Below are 21,354 nucleotides of genomic sequence, written 5' to 3'. Positions count from 1 at the left end.
ACATCATCCTTATTTCCTCTACCTTTTTTCTTTTCTTTTCTTCTTTTTAATCCAGTTTTTCCTCAAAGGATCTCTCCCCAGCATCTCTAAAAATTTGCATGTGAATGGGAATGGTCTTTAAAGGAGAGAAATCCTTTTGTAAGGCCTGAAGTTACCAGAGTGGGTTAGTACCTCACACACACTTTGACCTTGATTGGCTTACAAAATGTGTTCTGTAACGGCTGAATGTGTTCAAATGGCTCTGAAAGGAGCCTGCCTTCTCTTCCTTCTGTTCCCTTCTCCCTCCCGCTCCTCTTTGTGGTTCATAAACAGCTGTGAAAGTGATACATGCTCAGAAGCTCTGCCCACCCAACTATTTAATAAGTGGAGAAAATGAGGCGAGCCCGGAAAACACTCGAGTCAGCTTTCAGCAAGCTCTGAACTGGATCCAATCCTAATACTACATCTAAATCACTTTCTTCTCCTTCAGCTCTCAGTGGAGAGCTTGTCACGGAGGAAGGCTAGGGATACCGTCAGCTCTCAAAACTCAGGTGCACAGCTACTGTCTCAAAATGGACTTAAGAGAGTCCATTACTTCCTGAAATCATAAGCAAAATTTTGTGCATGTTTGCTTCGGTGTATCTTTTTGAGACAGCATCTTTTTCTTTGATCTTTAGTTTCAAAGAGGTCTGTGATCCCCATAAGGTAAAAGTCCTACCAAGGCATCCTTCTCTCAGCTCTGCCTCTACTGTGACTATCATTTTCAGGCCAACTCAACGACCAACCCTGGAAATTTCTTCTCTTGCTTTAAAGGATGTAAGATTGATGGCAGCAGGAAGAAAAGAGGACTGACAGTGGAAGGAAAGGGTGCTGGAGAGGGCTGGAGTTGAAATAACGTTTGAATGAAAAAGTGCTTCTTGAGTTGGTCTATTTTGGAAGCTCCATTTCTCAAGTTACCTCTCTTGTTTATTTTAACATAGAGGAAAAAAATAGAAGTGGTTTTCCTTTCTGTGGAACAACAAGTCACAGAATTTAAGATTTTTTTCAATGTTAAACTTCCTATGTTTTGTAAATATATTCGATAAACTCCCTATATTTTGTTTCACTGAAAGCCCACTATGATGGTTATTTCAGCAAATTATATTATAAAGTGTTCCCCTGTTTATAAATTCCTCCTACAAAATAAATTCCATTTCCTCAAGAAGTTAAACTAAAGGCACCAAGTTATTTACTTTCAAAATTTAGCTTCCTGTAGCAATGAAAAGTCTAGGATAGTAGGCAGAGCAGTAGCTGAATAAATGACCTCTTCTCAAGATTTCTATTTCTAGCTGTTGGCTAGTAGTATATAAGAAAATAAGCCAAAATGACACGGCCCTGTTTTTTGGTAAAAAATTTTTAAAAAAAGGTCAGAAGCTAAGATTCCAAAGTTATTCAGGGAACATTTCAAGGGCTAAATTCTCTGCATCCCTCTCTTTACCCTACCCACAACAAAATTGGACAGTGGAATATTCCTTATCAGACCATTATATATCGTCTGTGAACTAGAACCTAACAGCAGATAACAATAACAATCACAATAATAGTAAACAATTAATAGTGCCAGTCACCAATATGATTTAAATGTAGTAATTTAATTACCACTTACAACAATTCCATGAGGAAGAACATGATTTCATCCATGAGGACAAAAGCAAAGAACTAGAAATGATAATTATTATATCTGAATCTCTCAGCTATTCATTTCTTAAGAAAAAGTACCTGAAAGTGATTTACAAACATAAGACACTAAGCAAATGCTATCACTGATATCAGTCAGGTTCATCCATTGTTTTCCCTGCAAAACTAGATTGTATGTTAACAACAAAATCAAATCACTGGGGAGACCTCTAGAATGGGAACCAAATGTCCACAGTTCTATTCTTGAGCTTCAGTCTAATTTATTGCATGACTTGGAGCAAATCTGTAGGAGCTTCTCTTCCTTCCTTTATCAATGAGGGAGTTGGAGTAAATCATTTCAGGATCCTTTTTAGGTCGAACACATTGTCATTCTTGGACGTTCTCAGCTACTGCTGACATCATAAAATGATAACTGAAGAAAAATATGAAGAAACCTACTGTGCTTCAAAAAAGGAATGCCAAACGATTAGAGGAAAGCAAATATTAGTCGATCCCCCACTTTGAGTAGACTCTTCATAATTTTCAGAAGCACATGAAAAAATATTTTAACACTAATTTGGGGAACCGGCACTGTCAAATTGCATTTTTACAACTTCAACTGATTTTAGATTAATCAAAGCAAAAAAAATCACGTTATCCAAAATAAATTCTCTAACTTTTGCTCCCCACAATTCAAATTATCTGAGTACTGATATCAGCCTTCTCAGTATATCAAATTAAATCTTGAGTCAAAGGTGACTTATTCCTGAAGTTCACCCTCCCTAGTTACTCAGTCCTCAAATCCTGCTGAGGTCTCAGCTGAGGCCAGAATCACCAACCAAGCCATAACCTTGGAAACTAAACAAACACTTACTGTTTTCAGTAACTGAAGTTCTTTAACACAGAATTGTGTTAACATAGGTAACTGATACACATAGCAAGATGATTAGTAAATGCTTATTGAACTGAACAGAATTTAAAAATATATATTTTCCCACCCTCCACTCAAATCTTTTCCTTTTTTTTCCTTTTCCTTTTCCTTTTTCTTTTTCTTCTTCTTATGATTATTATTTGGTATTCTCCTTTACCTTTCAATGTTAGACCAGGGTACCAAATAAGAATGTTCACAGTTTGGGATGCAGATAGGTTGCAGGAGGAAAACCACTTGGATGGAACAATTGTCTTTACTTTAAATTCTGATGGTTTAAATGAAAATATTATATCAGACTTTTCATCTCTTCACAGAATTTATAAACACCTGAAAGTTTGTGCTTAAATACTGACTCCAGTGACAAACATTTCAGACACCATGAGTTGTTACTATTGAACATTATGCCAATAAATATAGGTTTTATATATAATATGTTCTAGAATATCAGTCAGGTTAATTTAATTTTCCTTGCTCTTTTCACATAATAAAGGAGATGAAATCACATACTCTGAAAAAAATAATTTGAATTCAGAGCTTTTTAGAATACAAATTCAGAAATTCTGCTTCTCTTGGAAACAGAAGAAAAAAGATTTCCCAGTCAACCAAAGTGAGACAGAGCTCCCATTAGAAAAGATTATAAATGTAAGAAAACAATAGAAGAAATTTAAGTGTCTACAGGTTTTCTCTTTAATGTGCATTCTCTGAACCCATAATAAAGTGTTTCATCAGAATCTTAATAACCGAAGGTTTTCTACAGAAGGAAGAACAACTTTTGATGTCTACTATAATATTAAAATACAGATTCTGAAGAGGAGTTAGCGTTTCTAAGAAGACACTGAGGAATTTCTCAGAGCTACCTACTGAAAAACCCAAATTGACCTTTTTTTTTTTTTGAGAAGAAATAATTTCTTTTTATTGAGGCAAATTCACATAACATAAAATTCACTAATTTAACTATTTTAAAGTGTATAATTCAGTGACTTCCAGCACATTCTCAATGTTATACAACCATTATTCTCTAATTGCAGACATTTTCATCACCCCAAAAAGAAACCCCATACCCATGTAGTAGTCACACCCCATTACCCCTTTCCCCAGCCCCAGATAACCACTAAACTGCTTTTAGTGGCTATGGATTTGCCTATTCTGTTTAGGTCATATAAACAGAACCATACAATGTGTGGCCTTTTGTAGCTAGTTTCTTTCATATAACATGATGTTTCCATGGTACCAATGTTGTAGCATGTGTCAGTAAATCATTCCTATTTATGGCAGAATAGTATCCCTTTGTATGGATATACCATATTTTGTTTATCCAACCGCTGGTTAATGGATATCTTGGTTGTTTCCACTTTCTGGCTATTGTGAAAACTGCTGCTATAAATATTTTTTCACAACTTTCTCTTTAATTCTCCTGGGTATATTTATTTCAGATTGGAATTCCTTAGTCATGGTATATAATAATCCTTTTAATATGCTGCTGGATTGAGTTTCCTGGCATTTTTTAAGGATTTTTGAATGTATACTTGTTAGGGACACTGGTCTGTAGCTCTCCTTTCTGGTGCTGTTGTGGGTATTAGGGTAACATGGGCCTTAAAGAACAAGTTAGGAAGCACATTCTTCTCTGTCTTTTAGCAGAGTTTGAGAAAGACTGATGTTTTTTATGATCGTTTGACCAGTGAAGCCATCTGGTCCTGGACTTTTATGTTGTTGGGAGGTTTTAGATTATATTATAGACCTATTCAAATTTTCTAATTCTTGTGCCAGTTTTAGCAGTTTGTTTCCAGAACTTTATCCATTTCATCTAATTTGATGGCATACAATTGTTCATAGTATTCTCTATATCCTTTTTTATTCTTGTCAATGTTGGTAGTAATGTTCCTATTTTATTGCTGATTTTAGTAATTTGGGTGTTCTTTTGTTCTTAGTCAGCCTAGCTAAAAGTTTGCCAATTTTGTGGATCTTTTCAAAGAATTAATTTTTGGTTTCATTGATTCTGTTTTTCTATTTCACTTATCTCCACTCTAAACTTTATTTCCTTCCTTATGCTGGCTTTGGATTTGCTCTTCTTTTTCTAGTTCATCAAGGTGGAAAGTCAGGTTACTGATTTGAGATCAGTCTTCTTTAACACAGGCATAGCTACAAATTTCCCTGAGCATTGCTTTTGCTACATTCCATTAGTTTGGGTATGTTTTGTTTTCATTTCCATTAACCTGCCAGCATTTACAAACTTCTTTGATGCACTGCTTAAGAGTATATTTTAACTTCCACATATTTGTTAATTTTCCTTCTATTGAGTTCTAATTTCATTCCATTGCAGTCAGAGAAAATACCTTGTATGATTTCAATCTTTTAAAATTTATTGACACATTTTGTGGCCTAACATGGGCTTGAGAAGAATGTGTACTTGAGAAGAATGTGTATTCTGCTGTGGCTGGATGGAGCATTCTATGTTAGATCCAGCTGCTTTGTATGTTATTCACATTTTCTACTTCTTGCTTTATCTTTTGTTTAGTTCTATCCAACAGAAATTTGGGGTGTTGAAGTCTCCAGATACGACTGTTATTTTCCCCTCCAACTATCATTTTGGCTTCATATATGTTGAGAGTCTGCTGATAGGTACGTTCATAATTGTTGTATCTTCTTGATGGAATGACCCTTTTATCAACACATAATGTCCTTCTTTACCTCTTATAGCGATTTTTGCCTTAAGGTCTAACTTGTCTGGTATTAGTATGGCCACTCCAGTTCTCTTTTGGTTAGTGTGTACATGAAATATCTTTTTTCATTCTTTCACTGTCATCACATTTGTGTCTTTGGTTCTAAAGTGAGTCTCTTATACACAGCAACGGTTGACTCATGGTTTCCTTAATCTGTTCTGCCAATCTCTGCCTTTTAACTGATTTACACGTAATGTAATTACTGATAAGGAATGAGTTAGGTTGCCATTTGCTATCTGTTTTCTATGTCATGATTTCTTTTTGTTAAATTCCTCCCCATGTTGACTTTCCATATCCCATTCTAAGGCTGTGGTAAATTTTTCTTTCAGAAATGTTCAACTCAACTCAGCAGGCTACTTACAAAGAATATTTACTTACATTATCACACCTAGGTGGAAATATAGACAGGACAGGCCTAAGAGAATATAATTCAGTTTTGTTAGTCATTCTGAAAATCAAAGTTCAAAGTGGAAAGGATCAAAACAGCTCAGGTATTTTACAGGTAAGAAAAAAATATCAAGCCTAGAGATGTTAACTGATTTGCAAAAGATCTCTCAGTTCTTCAGTGTCAAAGATCAACAAGTTTAAGCTTTATTTAGTTAGTCAGAGGCCCCCATTTATATTTCTTCTACAATTACCTTAGAAAGAGGCCCTGATTTTTATTCCCTCTACAGGTAATAAAAAAATTCAGTTTTGATGATATCACCCATATCTGTCATTAACAGTCTCAGGAAAGTTTCATTTTATTAATAATAGGAGTAATTAACTTGATGCATTTAATATGTGCCAATCACGGTGCTAAACACTTTTATCTTTTTAATTTCATTTAATTCTTATACCAGTCCTCTGAGTCAATACTCTTCCCCATCTTGCAAATGAGGCTGAGGTACTTATTTAAGATACCACAACTGGCGAGTGGCAAAGGTGAGACCCAAATCAAAATCCTGCGTCTTCATGAACTACTTTACACAGCACAAAAGAAAAATAGAGCTGGTTAATCTAGAAGGCTTTCCACATAGATTTTTTTTATTAAATGGCTTTTCTGCACATTTATAACACAATGACTTCTGTTTAATTAAAAATGATAAAGTTCATCTTTGATAGCTCCACCAGTTAGAACAGGTCTGCAGTAAAGGTTTTTCAAACAAATGAATGAATGAGGCAGTGCAGAATTCTTGAAGGGTATTTTAAAAAGTATCCTTTAAAAGGTTAATGTATATAGTAGTTACTGCCAGGCAAAACACAAGCTCCATGTACAATGGGCCTGTTTGGGAACTCCAAGAGGAGAAGATGACCAGAGGGATAGGGTGGACGCAGCTGGGAGGGTGTCACTGCACCATGAGACAACCTACCAGCCAGCCCCACAGGGAGAAGTGGCAAGCAAAATGAAAAGTGAGACAGTTAAGGATGCCCGAAAGAATGACAATGAAGCTGACACCTGAGGAAGATGAGAAGTGAATTAGATAAGGCAAGAAGGAACGAGACCAAACAGCATTTACGCTGAGGCCTAGGGATGAGAACCTGATGGAGGAAGTGAAGGAAGTTCATGATGGCTAGAGGACCAACTACTGGCAGAGTGGTGAGCAATGAGGCTGCAGAGACAGGCAGGGGCTAGATCACAAAGGGCCTGCACGGCCCATTGTGGAGATTGGACTTTATTTCAATGGCAATGAGGAGCCAGCGAAAGATTTTAGGCAGAGTGATGGCAAGATCTGATTTCTGGCAGAGCAGAATCAGCACTGCAGGATATTCGAATGGTGCCCACTCTGGGGTCCCGACAAAGAGCAACAGGCTTGGCAGTGGGAGGGTTGGAGGCAAGGACTGACCAAGACATCAGTGAAGGGAGCCAGAGCAGGAAAGATGGGAAAATGGTAGGAGGTAGCAGTTATTTTGGAAGTTTCAGAAATATCATATTCAGAAAGAGACGAGAGGTTCTAGTATAAGTAGGTGGAGAGCCCATAATGGTGAGTAAGGATAAGTGAGAAAAGCATGTGTTACACTTAGCAGTATGATTTACAAATTTAGTATTTTCTAAATGTACTTCAATCTTTTGTTACTTGGTCATTAATTTGGTATATATAAAAAGTTAATTAGAATATTTAATTTGCCAGAATAAGAATGCTTTACCAGAGGATACAAAGTATGTGTTTGTATGTCATTTTATAAGTATCAAAGGGCTTTTCAACGCATGCTGCCATTTAATCCTTGAAAGATCCTTAAGGGGTTGGCAGAACAGAGAGTGCTTTCCTCATTTTCACATCCAGAGCTAATGAGCAGTGGATCCTAGACCAGAATGGAGTCTTCTGATGCCCAGTTCAATGGCTTTTAGCTGCAACACGTGGTCTCCTCCCTGACAACACTGTAAAGACAGAAGTTGCTGTCTTTTCCCTTATTTCCATCTGTCCAAATTTGTTGCACACCAGAGACTCTAAGGAATCCAAGCAAATGAAATCACTGCCACTCAGAACACATGTTCACGCAGGTATACATGCAAGCTTTCGCACTAAGAAAAAAATAAAAAACAGCCAATGATACCACAATCAGTTTTTAATCTCTTTTCAGGATATATGTGTAGACAACAGAATGGGGAAAATCTACCTATTGCATACTAGGGACTATAATTAATAGGAACACTATACTAGTACTATACAAATACTAGGAACAAATAATTTAGGGCTGAAAAGAGCTACAAGGTGTTTTGGATCATGAGAATTGTTTAAAATGGAGAGTGATGAGGATTGTACAACTAAGTGATGATAATGTGAGATATGGATGGATTATTGTGGACATAACATATGCTATGTAAAAAAAAAAAAAAAAAAGATGATCCAGGATACCAGGATATACTTGATCAGTTTAAGAAATTAATAAAAAGGCTGCTACAACTTGACTACAAAAACTGAGAAGCTACTTGAGAAGAATATCCAATGTGATAGGCAAATATTGGGCACTTAGTTAGATCCTTGAGACAACACATGAAAGGAAAAAATGCATACATTAAACATTTAAATAAGAGGTAACATTTATTGAGCGCACATTGTGGCCAAAAACTGTTCTAAACGCGTGTATTAACTCTTTAAATACTCATTGCCCCACCAAAAAAACCCACAAGCACTATAAAGCAGGTGCTATTGCTATCCCCATTTTATAGAAGAGAAAACTGAGGCACAGAGAGGTGAACTAACTTACCAGTGTCACATGACCAGTAAGTAGCAGAACTAGGATTTGAACCTATGCAGTCTGGTTCCTGAGGACAAACTCGCATTGTTGTACCACATGGCATTTCTGTTAAGGCACTGCCCTGAAGAGAGGGACACATGAAAAGAACTGAAGTAGTCCACAGAAGGGAAAAATCAACATGGGCTGAAAAAGGAAAGGAAGCTGCAGGGAAGAGATGAGACTTGACCTGGATTTGGAGGGACAGAGATGAGGGAAGAACAGGGGAAGGAAAGAGGTGGCAAGAAGGGTGTGATGGTTGGGTTCATGTGTCAACTTGGCTAGGTGGCCTAGCTGTCTGGTCAAGCGGGCACTGGCCTGACGATTCCTGTGAGGCTATTTGAGGCTGGTTGGTTTGTCGGATCATCAGTCAATTGACTGCAGCTGACTGATGATTCATCAAGGGGCGTGCTTCCACAGTGAGAGAATGCAATTGGCTGGATTTGGTCCGGGTGATCAGTTGGAGGCTTATAAGCCGGACAGTTAGAGAACCTTCACTTCTTCTTCAGCTGCTCAGTGAAGCTTTTCCTGGGGAGCTCGTCGAAGTTGCCAGTTCGTTTCCTGAGGAGTTCGTCAAAGTTGTCGGTTCGTTTCCTGAGTTCTTCAAAGTTGCCGGTTCGTTTCCTGAGGAGTTCGTCAAAGTTGTTGGTTCGTTTCCCGAGGAGTTCGTCGGACGTCTTCCTTGGAGTTGACAGCTTGTTGACGGCTCTGCAGAATTTGGACTCGTGCGCTCCCGCAGTTGCGTGAGTCACTTTTACAATTTGATAATAAGAGACATCTCTCATTGATTCTGTTTCCAAGGAGAACCCTAACTAATACAACTTGGTACCGGAAGTGGTTCTTGAGAAACGGAATCTTAAAATGGGCTTTTACAACTTGTTTTCTACTCTGATTAGATTCAGAGGCACTAATGACTCTATTTCCAATAATCAAGAGGGTACTAAGAGTCCATGGCAGGAGTTGGCAAAGGAAATACGCAAAATAGCACCATTTGATTCTCCTAATTGTGCTCTAGTACGAAGCGAGGCTCTGGGTGACAGCGTTTTCGACACTTTCACAGAGTTTTGCAGTATTAAGAGGTATAATGATGTTGGCTGGCTGCTCTTAGATACTTTGGATACAGTTGTAAGAGAAAGGGATGAGCTAAAGGCTTCAAATTCAAAACTTGAATGCCGTATGACAGATGTAAAGAGTTCCATCTGTGCCCTGAAAGAAAATCTTATTTCCTGTGCCCGCAGACTGGAGGTTTCAGAAAATCAGACGCAGTCTCTTATTGTGCGAGTAGCACATTTACAGCGTAAACTAAAATCTCAACCTCTCAGGGTGTCTGCTGTTAAAGTAAAGGCATTGATTGGAAAAGAATGGGACCCAGAAACTTGGGATGGAGACATATGGATTGATAATAATGACAGTGAGGACATTGGAACCCTGGATTCTGCTGGGTCATTGTTAGATTTACCTGTAGAGGGCTGTCCTGGGGAAACAGCTTCTCTGCCTCCAGTCTGCCCTAAGGAGCCTGCCACGCAACTCCCACCTAAGGAGATTGACCCTTCAATGCCTGCTAATCTTGTAATCACCTCCCCTGAGGAAGCAGCCCTCACTCTTTCGTCTGGAGAGACTAATCCTGTTTTAAGAGATGAAAATGCAACAGAGTGCCCTGAGGTGAATGGCTTGAGAGATAATTCTAACTCTTTTCATGACCCACCCCCACCACCAGTTTTTGCTTCAAGACCTATAACTAGGCTCAAGTCCCAACAAGCCCCAAAGGGTGAGGTACAAAGTGTGACCCATGAGGAAGTACGCTATACTCCAAAAGAACTGTATGAGTTTTCCAACTTATACAGACAGAAACCAGGGGAATATGTGTGGGAATGGATATTGAGAGTGTGGGATAATGGTGGAAGGAATATAAGGTTGGATCAGGCTGAATTTACTGATATGGGCCCACTAAGCAGAGATTCTGCATTCAATGTTGTAGCTCGAGGGGTTAGAAAGGGTGTTAACAGTTTGTTTGGGTGGCTGGCTGAAACATGGATCAAAAGGTGGCCGGCATTACCAGAAGTTGAAATGCCAGAACTGCCCTGGTATAATGTGGAGGAGGGGATTCAAAGGCTTAGAGAGATTGGAATGTTAGAGTGGATTTATCATGGAAAACCTGCTCACACAGTCCTGGAATGTCCAGAGGACACACCTTTTACCAGGACTGTAAGGAATAAATTTGTGAAACTAGCTCCATCATCCCTGAAGAGCTCTGTAGTCGCCCTTCTCTGTAGGTCAGATATTACTGTAGGAACTGCTGTCACTGAGCTGGAATCCTTAAACACAATGGGGATAATCGGGTCCCGAGTCAGCAGAAGCCAAGTGGCTGCAGTTAATCGCCACAGACAAGGTGGACAGGGCTACCATAATGTAAAACAGGCTCAAAGTAGCAATCAAAATAATATGACTCGCAGAGACTTATGGCGTTGGCTAGTGGATCATGGAGTACCAAGTAGTAAAATAGATGGGCAATCGACTAAATTCTTGTTTGAACTATATAAGCAGAAGAATTCTAGGCCACGTGAACAAAAATCTCCCTTGAATTACAAAAACAGAGAGTCACGGCCCCTTAATCAATTCCCAGACTTGAGACAGTTTACAGATCCAGAGCCTCTTGAATGAAGGGAAGGCCGGGTACCCTTGGAGAAGGACCCTGTCACACTGCCAAAAATTTACACTGTTAATCTTCCTCCCAGCCTTCCCCAGGGGGACCTACGGCCTTTTACCAGGGTGACTGTGCATTGGGGAAAAGGAAATGATCAGATATTTCGTGGATTATTAGACACTGGGTCAGAAGTGACATTAATTCCCGGAGACCCAAAACGTCACTCTGGTCCACCAGTCAGAGTTGGGGCTTATGGAGGTCAGATGATTGATGGAGTTTTAGCCCAGGTCCGTCTCACAGTGGGTCCAGTGGGTCCCTGGACCCATTCTGTGGTTATTTCCCCAGTGCCGGAATGCATAATTGGAATAGACATACTCAGCAACTGGCAGAATCCTCACATTGGTTCCCTGACTCCTGGAGTGAGGGCTATTATGGTGGGAAAGGCCAAGTGGAAGCCACTAGAGCTGCCTCTGCCTAGCAAAGTAGTGAACCAGAAGCAATACCGGATTCCTGGAGGGATTGCAGAGATTCATGCCACTCTTAAGGACTTGAAGGATGCAGGGGTGGTGATTCCCACCACATCCCCATTCAACTCTCCTATTTGGCCTGTGCAGAAAACAGATGGGTCTTGGAGGATGACTGTGGATTATCGTAAGCTTAACCAGGTGGTGACTCCAATTGCAGCTGCTGTCCCAGATGTGGTATCATTGCTTGAGCAAATCAACACATCCCCTGGTACCTGGTATGCAGCTATTGATCTGGCAAATGCTTTTTTCTCAATTGCTGTCAGCAAGGACCACCAGAAACAGTTTGCATTTAGCTGGCAAGGCCAGCAGTTTACATTCACCGTGCTACCTCAGGGTTATATCAACTCTCCAGCCCTATGTCATAATATTGTCCGCAGGGATCTTGATCATTTCTCCCTCCCACAAGACATCACACTGGTCCATTATATTGATGATATCATGTTGATTGGACCTAGTGAGCAAGAAGTAGCAACTACTCTAGATTTGTTGGTAAGGTATTTGCGTGGCAGAGGATGGGAGATAAATCCAACAAAAATACAAGGCCCTTCCACCTCAGTAAAATTTCTAGGTGTTCAGTGGTGTGGGGCCTGTCGAGATATTCCTTCTAAGGTGAAGGATAAGCTGCTGCATCTGGCCCCTCCTACAACCAAAAAAGAGGCACAACGTTTAGTTGGCCTCTTTGGGTTTTGGAGACAACATATTCCTCATTTAGGTGTGCTACTCCGGCCCATTTACCGAGTGACTAGAAAAGCTTCTAGTTTTGAGTGGGGACTGGAGCAAGATGAGGCTCTGCAACAGGTCCAGGCTGCTGTGCAAGCTGCTCTGCCACTTGGACCATATGATCCAGCTGATCCAATGGTGCTGGAAGTGTCAGTGGCAAATAGAGATGCTGTTTGGAGCCTTTGGCAGGCTCCTATAGGAGAATCACAATGCAGGCCCTTAGGATTTTGGAGTAAAGCTTTACCATCCTCTGCAGACAACTACTCTCCATTTGAGAAACAACTGTTGGCCTGCTACTGGGCCTTAGTAGAGACAGAACGCTTAACCATGGGCCACCAAGTTACCATGAGACCTGAGTTACCTATCATGAGCTGGGTGTTATCTGACCCACCAAGCCATAAAGTTGGGCGTGCACAGCAGCACTCCATCATAAAATGGAAATGGTATATACGAGATAGAGCTCGAGCAGGTCCTGAAGGTACAAGTAAGTTACATGAGGAAGTGGCCCAAATGCCCATGGCCCCCACTCCTTCCACCTTACCTTCTCTTGCCCAGCCCACAGCTATGGCATCTTGGGGAGTTCCTTACAGTCAGTTGACTGAGGAAGAGAAGACTCGGGCCTGGTTTACAGATGGTTCTGCACGATATGCAGGTACCACCCGAAAGTGGACAGCTGCAGCACTGCAGCCCCTTTCTGGGATATCCCTGAAGGACAGTGGTGAGGGGAAATCCTCCCAGTGGGCAGAACTTCGAGCAGTGCACCTGGTTGTTCACTTTGCTTGGAAAGAGAACTGGCCAGAGGTGCGTCTGTATACTGATTCCTGGGCTGTTGCTAATGGTTTGGCTGGATGGTCAGGGACTTGGAAGGAACATGATTGGAAGATTGGTGACAAAGAAGTCTGGGGAAGGGGTATGTGGATAGACCTTTCTGAGTGGGCAAACAACATGAAGATATTTGTGTCCCATGTGAATGCTCACCAGAGGGTGACTTCAGCAGAAGAAGGTTTTAATAACCAAGTGGATAAAATGACCCGTTTGGTGGATACCAATCAGCCTCTTTCCCCAGCAACTCCTGTCATTGCCCAATGGGCTCATGAACAAAGTGGTCATGGTGGTAGGGATGGAGGTTATGCATGGGCTCAGCAACATGGACTTCCACTCACCAAGGCTGACCTGGCCACAGCCACTGCTGAGTGTCCAATTTGCCAGCAGCAAAGACCCACACTCAGTCCCCGATATGGCACCATTCCTCGGGGTGATCAGCCTGCTACCTGGTGGCAGGTTGATTACATCGGACCACTTCCATCATGGAAAGGGCAGCGATTTGTTCTTACTGGAATAGACACATACTCTGGATATGGGTTTGCCTTCCCTGCACGACATGCTTCTGCCAAAACTACAATACGTGGACTTACAGAATGCCTCATCCACCGTCATGGTATTCCACACAGCATTGCTTCGGACCAAGGAACCCACTTCACAGCAAATGAAGTGAGGGGATGGGCACATGCTCATGGAATTCTGTGGTCTTACCATGTTCCCCATCATCCAGAAGCAGCTGGGTTGATAGAACGGTGGAATGGCCTATTGAAGACTCAATTACGGCGCCAACTAGGTGGCAATACCTTGCAGGGCTGGGGCAGTGTTCTCCAGGAGGCTGTGTATGCTCTGAATCAGCGTCCACTCTATGGTGCTGTTTCTCCCATAGCCAGGATTCATGGGTCCAGGAATCAAGGGGTGGAAACAGGAGTAGCACCACTCACTATCACTCCTAGTGATCCACTAGGGAAATTTTTGCTTCCTGTCCCTGCAAGTTTAAGCTCTGCTGGTCTACAGGTCTTGGTTCCAAAAGGAGGAGTGCTTCCACCAGGAAACACAACAATAATCCCATTGAACTGGAAGTTAAGGCTGCCACCTGGCCACTTTGGGCTTCTTATGCCTCTGAATCAACAGGCAAGTAAGGGGATTACTGTACTGGCTGGGGTGATTGATCCTGACTATCAAGGGGAAATAGCACTGCAACTACACAATGGAAGTAAAGAAGAGTTTTCCTGGCATACAGGAGATCCCCTGGGGCGTCTCTTAGTACTACCATGCCCCGTGATTCAAGTCAATGGAAAACTGCAACAACCCAATCCAGGCAGGACTACCAATGGCCAAGAAACTTCAGGAATGAAGGTTTGGGTCACCCCACCAGGCAAAGAACCATGGCCAGCTGAAGTGCTTGCTGAGGGTAAAGGGAACATGGAATGGGTAGTGGAAGAAGGTCATGATAAATATGAACTACGGCCACGTGACCAGTTACAGAAACGAGGACTATGATGATATGAATATTTCCTCCTCGTTTTGTGATGATTATGTTTGTATTTGTCTGTGAAGAAAATATTTTTGCTTTCTTCTCTGTCTTATCCCCTTATCATATGGCATAAGCTGTAACGTTCATTTTGAAGATATGGTTTTAGGTGATGTGTACGACTGCCAAGTTGACAAGGGGTGGACTGTGATGGTTGGGTTCATGTGTCAACTTGGCTAGGTGGCCTAGCTGTCTGGTCAAGCGGGCACTGGCCTGACGATTCCTGTGAGGCTATTTGAGGCTGGTTGGTTTGTCGGATCATCAGTCAATTGACTGCAGCTGACTGATGATTCATCAAGGGGCGTGCTTCCACAGTGAGAGAATGCAATTGGCTGGATTTGGTCCGGGTGATCAGTTGGAGGCTTATAAGCCGGACAGTTAGAGAACCTTCACTTCTTCTTCAGCTGCTCAGTGAAGCTTTTCCTGGGGAGCTCGTCGAAGTTGCCAGTTCGTTTCCTGAGGAGTTCGTCAAAGTTGTCGGTTCGTTTCCTGAGTTCTTCAAAGTTGCCGGTTCGTTTCCTGAGGAGTTCGTCAAAGTTGTCGGTTCGTTTCCCGAGGAGTTCGTCGGACGTCTTCCTTGGAGTTGACAGCTTGTTGACGGCTCTGCAGAATTTGGACTCGTGCGCTCCCGCAGTTGCGTGAGTCACTTTTACAATTTGATAATAAGAGACATCTCTCATTGATTCTGTTTCCAAGGAGAACCCTAACTAATACAAAGGGGCAAGAGAAGACGCACCCCAGGCAGCTGTGCAGGGTCTGGTGTGAGCAGAGCCTGCCTCTGGGCAATGAGGCTCCTTGCAAACGTAATCTAGGTAGCTCTCGCTCCAGTACCCGGCGGGCTCCTGAAAGTGTTTCAAAATCGGATGTCAAGAATTTCAATAAAAGTATATTAAATTAGGAGCTCAAAACCCTGAGAGCTAGAACAGCAGTGTGACATCCCTACATATCACTGATCTTGACCCTGCCTCCCTTTTGTTCAGCCACCCATAGGCAACAGTGATCTCGCTCCAGCAGCTGTCTGAGTCCTTACCTGGTGTCACTCCTGTCACTAGGGCTCTTTAGGTACCAGGAGCAGGACAGAGGGGAGGAAATGTTTCCAGGGCTTCTCCACAACTCTGCCTCTTTCCATCCTGCTCCCTAGGAGTTTCTGACACTGATTTGACCACCTCTGCTGGCGAGAGGGGTCTCTATGAGTACAGGTTAGCACCCTCTTTTGGTCTCTCTCCTTCAAGCCTTTACAAAGCCACTTTCCCTAATGCAGCTTTCACAGCCATTGCCTCTAGCAACTCTCCTAAAAACAGACAGTAAATCCGGAAGCTCTCAAAAACACACAGTTTCAAGAGCCGAGTTCACCCAGGGGCCAAGGAGGTCATTTGGCAGCCTCGGCTTCCTGCAGTCCACAGCTCCTCCTGAGATGAATCACTGGCTGCAGGCAGCATTTGCTGAGCTGTGGTCAAAACCCTGCAGCAGAGGTGGCCTAACAAAATGCAACACAGTTTACAGGGAGGCAAATAACATGGATGCAGGGGAAAAGCAACGTTGTCTTTGCCTGAACTCATCCAGAGAACAGCCCATTTCCACAGCTCTGCCCCTAATGTGGCTTTCTATTGAAGACATGAGAGTTGACTGTCGTCATGGCTGAAGGGACTAGAAAGTGCAGAATCTGTCATTCTTTGCACAGTCTTGGCAAACATCTTTCAAATTCGCTTTTCCAACAAGACTATTGCTTTGAGGGGATTCTAGTTTTATTTCACTTGGAACTCCATCTTTTACACTGAGGATAAAGGTCTGTATTATGTTAAAAATAACCAGTGAAAATTTTTTAAGGCTTCAACTCTAGTCAATTTGGTTTTATTTTTGAATTCCAATATTCATTCATATTGAAAGCTCCCAAGGAGAAAACTAAGAATTACAATCATAATTCAGATTACTTGTCAGGAATTTAATGTTTGCAAAAAATGTCTATCAATATTGTGGAAGAATTAATAATAATAAATTTTACATAATATTTTTAAAACATGCTTCTTTTGTGAAAATTAAGAATTAATAATAATAAATTTTACACAATATTTTTAAAACACATGCTTCTTTTGGCTATATAATTTTAAAAATGTTCTCCTAATTTCCTTCCAATCTGAGTCTCAATTAAAAACATAAGAAGCTTAAGTAGAAAAGGTTCCAAAGGATCTAGAAATTCCAATTCCAGTCATATTATTCAGTTTTACTTATATTTAACTTATATTTTCCAAAGTAAACATTCAGAAAATTTTAAAATACTACAATTTGCAAAGTTTTAATTGTGTGTATATATGATGCCTCAGTTTCCAGAGTGTTCCCTAAGGATCCCTCATCTAAGCTCTCAATGAATCATGTCCTCAGTATTACAGGGGTAGTGGGAGTGGTCAAACAACCACAGGTCATGGAGTCACAGAAACCTGGGTTTGAATTCAGGGTGGTCAATTACCAGCTGGGAGATGGGGCAAGTCCTTTAACCTCCCTTGGTCTTAGATGCCTCAGCTGCCAAATATTCTCAAGAATTTCTACCTTACCAGACCACTTAGAGTTTTTAAATGAGATGATGTATGCAAAGATCTCAACACAGTGCCCAGCATATAAAGTCGTCCAAAGCAGCCCCTTAGAACAGGGACCATGACTCTGCTGAAAATACTAAAACACTCCTGGCTTGTCCTTCATGGTCAGAAGCAAATAAGCAACAAATGAGTAAAGAAATTCAGGTACGATAAGTATAGAAAAAGGACTTAATCTCTCTCCAGTTCTGTCAGCAACCTTCTTCCTGGAAGGAGAAAAGTTAAGAGAGCACAATATTTTCCTAAAAGACAAAGTTTTAGTTTGGTTGTACCACAGTCTTCTTGTTTACTATACTCCTTTAATTCAGCTCAGATCCTGAAGTCAGATACTCAAATCTGTTGTGCAGTTTAGGCTTGTACCAGGGGGCCTGGCTAGGAGACTGGATTGTCAGCCGGAACTGCCAGGTACTGAGGGCCCAATTTGCCTGCAACCTTTTCCTGGAATGTGGGACTTCCACTGTTAAAACTGGGAAAGTCCTGGGCAAACCAGGATGTGATGGTCACCCTGTATGCCATCCTTGAGCAAGTTGGTACAGTTCTGCAAAATTCAAAGAAAAAAATCATTTTCTTGCCCGGATACACACACACACACACACACACACACACACACACACACACATACGCGCGCGCACAGACACAACCACTGTGATCAACAACTTGCAGCTTCTTGATAATAAAGTGTTTAATAAAAGCAAGTGTTTCTCTAGTAGGAGATATCCCCTAATCGGTATGGCTTGTTAATTCTGAAAATATGAAAACATAAGAACTAGAATTTTCTCATCCACCTGTTTCAGAAATCAGACAAATCTTTTCATCTAATTTGGATCAACCACTACAGTCTTTACTTTACAGTATCATTTTATTAAAGTAACAAAAGGGAAAGGAAGGAAGGAAGAGAAAATGGTTTAATGACTACAAGACTGTCAAGAGTCACCTACATGGAAAATCAATAGGATTGTAAAGATTTTAGTGCACTATAGTAGTGATTACAGTAGTGGTTGATATTGTAAAAGATTATGGTAATGGCTGATTACAATAGTGTTTGATATTGTAAAAAATAAATTCAAATAAAGCTTATACCATTGATTAAAACAAATTTGACAGTCTTGATTTTAAAATACACCATATCTTAAAATGACGGACACAGTGGTACCTAAATGACCAACCTGGGTTGTAAAGAAACAAAACCAACATCAAACAAAACTAAAATTCCAACACCTCATCCAATACATTTATCTGATTTTACTCTGCCACATATGTCACATATTCATTTTTATTTTTATATATTGGTCAGTTTAAAAGTTTATGAAAGTTCCCCTATCTTATATGTCACTCTTTTATCATCCTTTCTTTGTATGCAACATTTAATGATCAGAGGATTATCTAAAATCATTCCCACTCTCTTTAATCACAAAGTCTCCAAGTCTCTGAATCCCATCACTGTAAACATCACACTAAATAAAGCTAAAAGCAGAGTTTTTCACTGTTCCACGGACTTCTATTCAGGTACAAGAACCTCTTTATAAAACTTTAATGAATACTTTAGACTGACAAAAGCAACAGATGTTCATGAAGAAAAAAACAAACTACCAAAAATATATTTGGATACATTCTCTGCCCAAGTTTACTAAAATAATGTACAAACGTGACCCCAGTCAGTGATTAGTTTCCAGGAGTCCCATCTAACTGCCACTTCCAAACCAAAAAAAAAAAAGCCATCTGTGGTCGGCACACAAGGGGCAGAGACCTCCTCCAGTGTGAGAACATGGCAACTGCTGCTAATTCCATTAGGAAGGTGACAAAGAATCATGCTTGATCACAAATTCCCTAACCAGCACTTTATGATAAATTGATAGAAGATAGGTGCTGCAGCAGCCAAAAGAAGCATTTCACGGGCACACTGGAAGGGGCCAGAAGCCAGGCCCACATCATTGTGGACAGCTGGGGAAGGATAACCTCTTGACAGACCCAGCTGGCATGCCACAGTGAGAACAACAACATCTTGTCCGTGTATAATATGATTTGGTTGAGAACCACAATAACACAATTCACATCAGACCCTCCAGATGACATGCAGACACAGTCTGGTCCACATATGGAAATAGGGTTACTGACAGGGAAACATATATCCACATGCCTAAAGGAATTTACCATTCTGAATCCTTCAGGTCTTTGGTTCTGCCATCAAGAAAAGAACATACATTCCTGACTAAATGGCCTCTAATTTTGTTATGTTTCTCTATCTTAACTAGTTAAGCTAATGGACTTCATGTTCAAGGTTATTAAAATAAAGTACAAATACGCAGCATGAATAACCCTTTTCCTGGACGTTTGTTTAGTGCACTTTAATTTTTTTAAATTTGTTTTTCCATTGTTTGGAAGAGAATCAATGAGCCTATTCAATGATAAACATTTATCCTGCAAACTGTTACTCCCATACACAATACGTGCCATAAAATATATATACAGAACTACAAGCAGCCCAAATAAGATACATTAGCCAGGGTTTTCCAAAGAAATAGAATCAACAGGAGAGAGAGAGAGAGAGAGTGTGTGTGTGTGTGTGTGTGTGTGTGTGTGTGTGTGTGTAAATATTAAGAGATTTATAGATTTATGTTAGAAATTGCCTCACACGACCCTTGGGATGGGCAAGTCCAAATTCCATAGGGCAGGGTGAAAGTTGGGAAGTTGATGGTGAAAGAATTCCCCAGGAGAAAAATTGTGAACTCCAATGAAAGTAACAATAAATTCCCCAGGAGAAGCTGGCTGTCTGAAGTATAGATAGCAATTCTTCTTTCTGGCTGTTGAAATCCTTAGTTCTCCCTTTAAGGCCTCCGCCTGATTGGATGAGGAGATTCTGCTCATTGCTGAAGAGAATCTCCCTGTTGATTGTAGATGTGATCAGCCATAAATGCAATCAACTGCCTATTAATTTAAATCTACAAAATACCCTCACAGTAACAATCAGGCCAGTGCTTGCTTGACCAAACAATAGGGTCCTGTTATCTAGCCAGGTTAGCACATGAAATTAACCATCACATAAGTTTTGTGAATTAATCCATATTTGTGACCATTCTCACATAACTGGATGATTTAATTTCTTCATTGGCAGAGAACAATTACTTCTATCACTGTATTATTCTAGAAATTAAATACACCAATATTTATGCAATACTACTACTAAACATCCTTATCTATTGGTTATATATACAAAAATTAGAGACAAACAAAAATTGCTTTTGAGAAACCAAAATTGTTTCAAAATCACAATTACCAGGGTTTCATCCCTAAAGCAAATTAAACCATGCATAAGTGCTGCTACTGGATGGTATACTGTGGCACAGACTGGCTTACTCTCCCTGAGACCCTGGTTCTTATTTTTCCTGAGCACACAACTGGACTAATTCCTCTGCTTCTCCTATAGTTAGGGATGGCCATGTGACTGAGTTCCAGCCAAGGGACTGTGACTTGATGGGACAACTACCACTTAAAATTCTTCCCCTAACATTTGAGTGCCCAAGCTCTTTCTTCTTCCTGCTTAATGAAGACAAGCATGGTGACCTCAGAAGCCATTTCCTGAAGATGCAGAGTCACCAGATGGAGGAAACCAGGGTTCCTGGATCACAGTTTGGAGCTGAGCTACCCAACAATGAGAAGCAGCTATTTTAGACTTTCTGTGAGCAGGAAATAAGCTTTATCACATGTGAGCCTCTGCTCATGACTGACACTATCTTAGCTGACAGAGATGCCAACTGTGGTGTAAAGTGGCTTCTAAAAGCAAAATAAACACCTACAAATCCATTTTTTTGGAAACAAACCTGAGATTCTTTAATATATTTATGTATGGACAGCTAGTGCCTCAATAGTTACACATCCTAAATTACAAAAAAAAAAAAAAATATCTATATCTATCTATATATATATATATATATATATATATATATATATATAATAGGACACAATGCTGGCATGGATTCTGTGAGATAGTCTTGTTCATGAACTTTTCATGGGACTGAAAAT

The 21,354-nt window shown here is 40.7% G+C and overlaps 1 protein-coding gene across 6 annotated transcripts in view; it reads right to left on the bottom strand.

The window, feature by feature from the left end:
• Positions 1-21,354, bottom strand: part of TMTC1 (transmembrane O-mannosyltransferase targeting cadherins 1) — a 289,639-nt gene that overhangs the window by 168,969 nt on the left and 99,316 nt on the right. The window lies entirely within an intron of this gene.

This window comes from Choloepus didactylus, chromosome 8 (genome assembly GCF_015220235.1).
Source record: "Choloepus didactylus isolate mChoDid1 chromosome 8, mChoDid1.pri, whole genome shotgun sequence".
Classification (NCBI taxonomy): Eukaryota; Metazoa; Chordata; class Mammalia; order Pilosa; family Megalonychidae; genus Choloepus; species Choloepus didactylus.
This window is presented reverse-complemented; position numbering and strand designations above follow the sequence as displayed.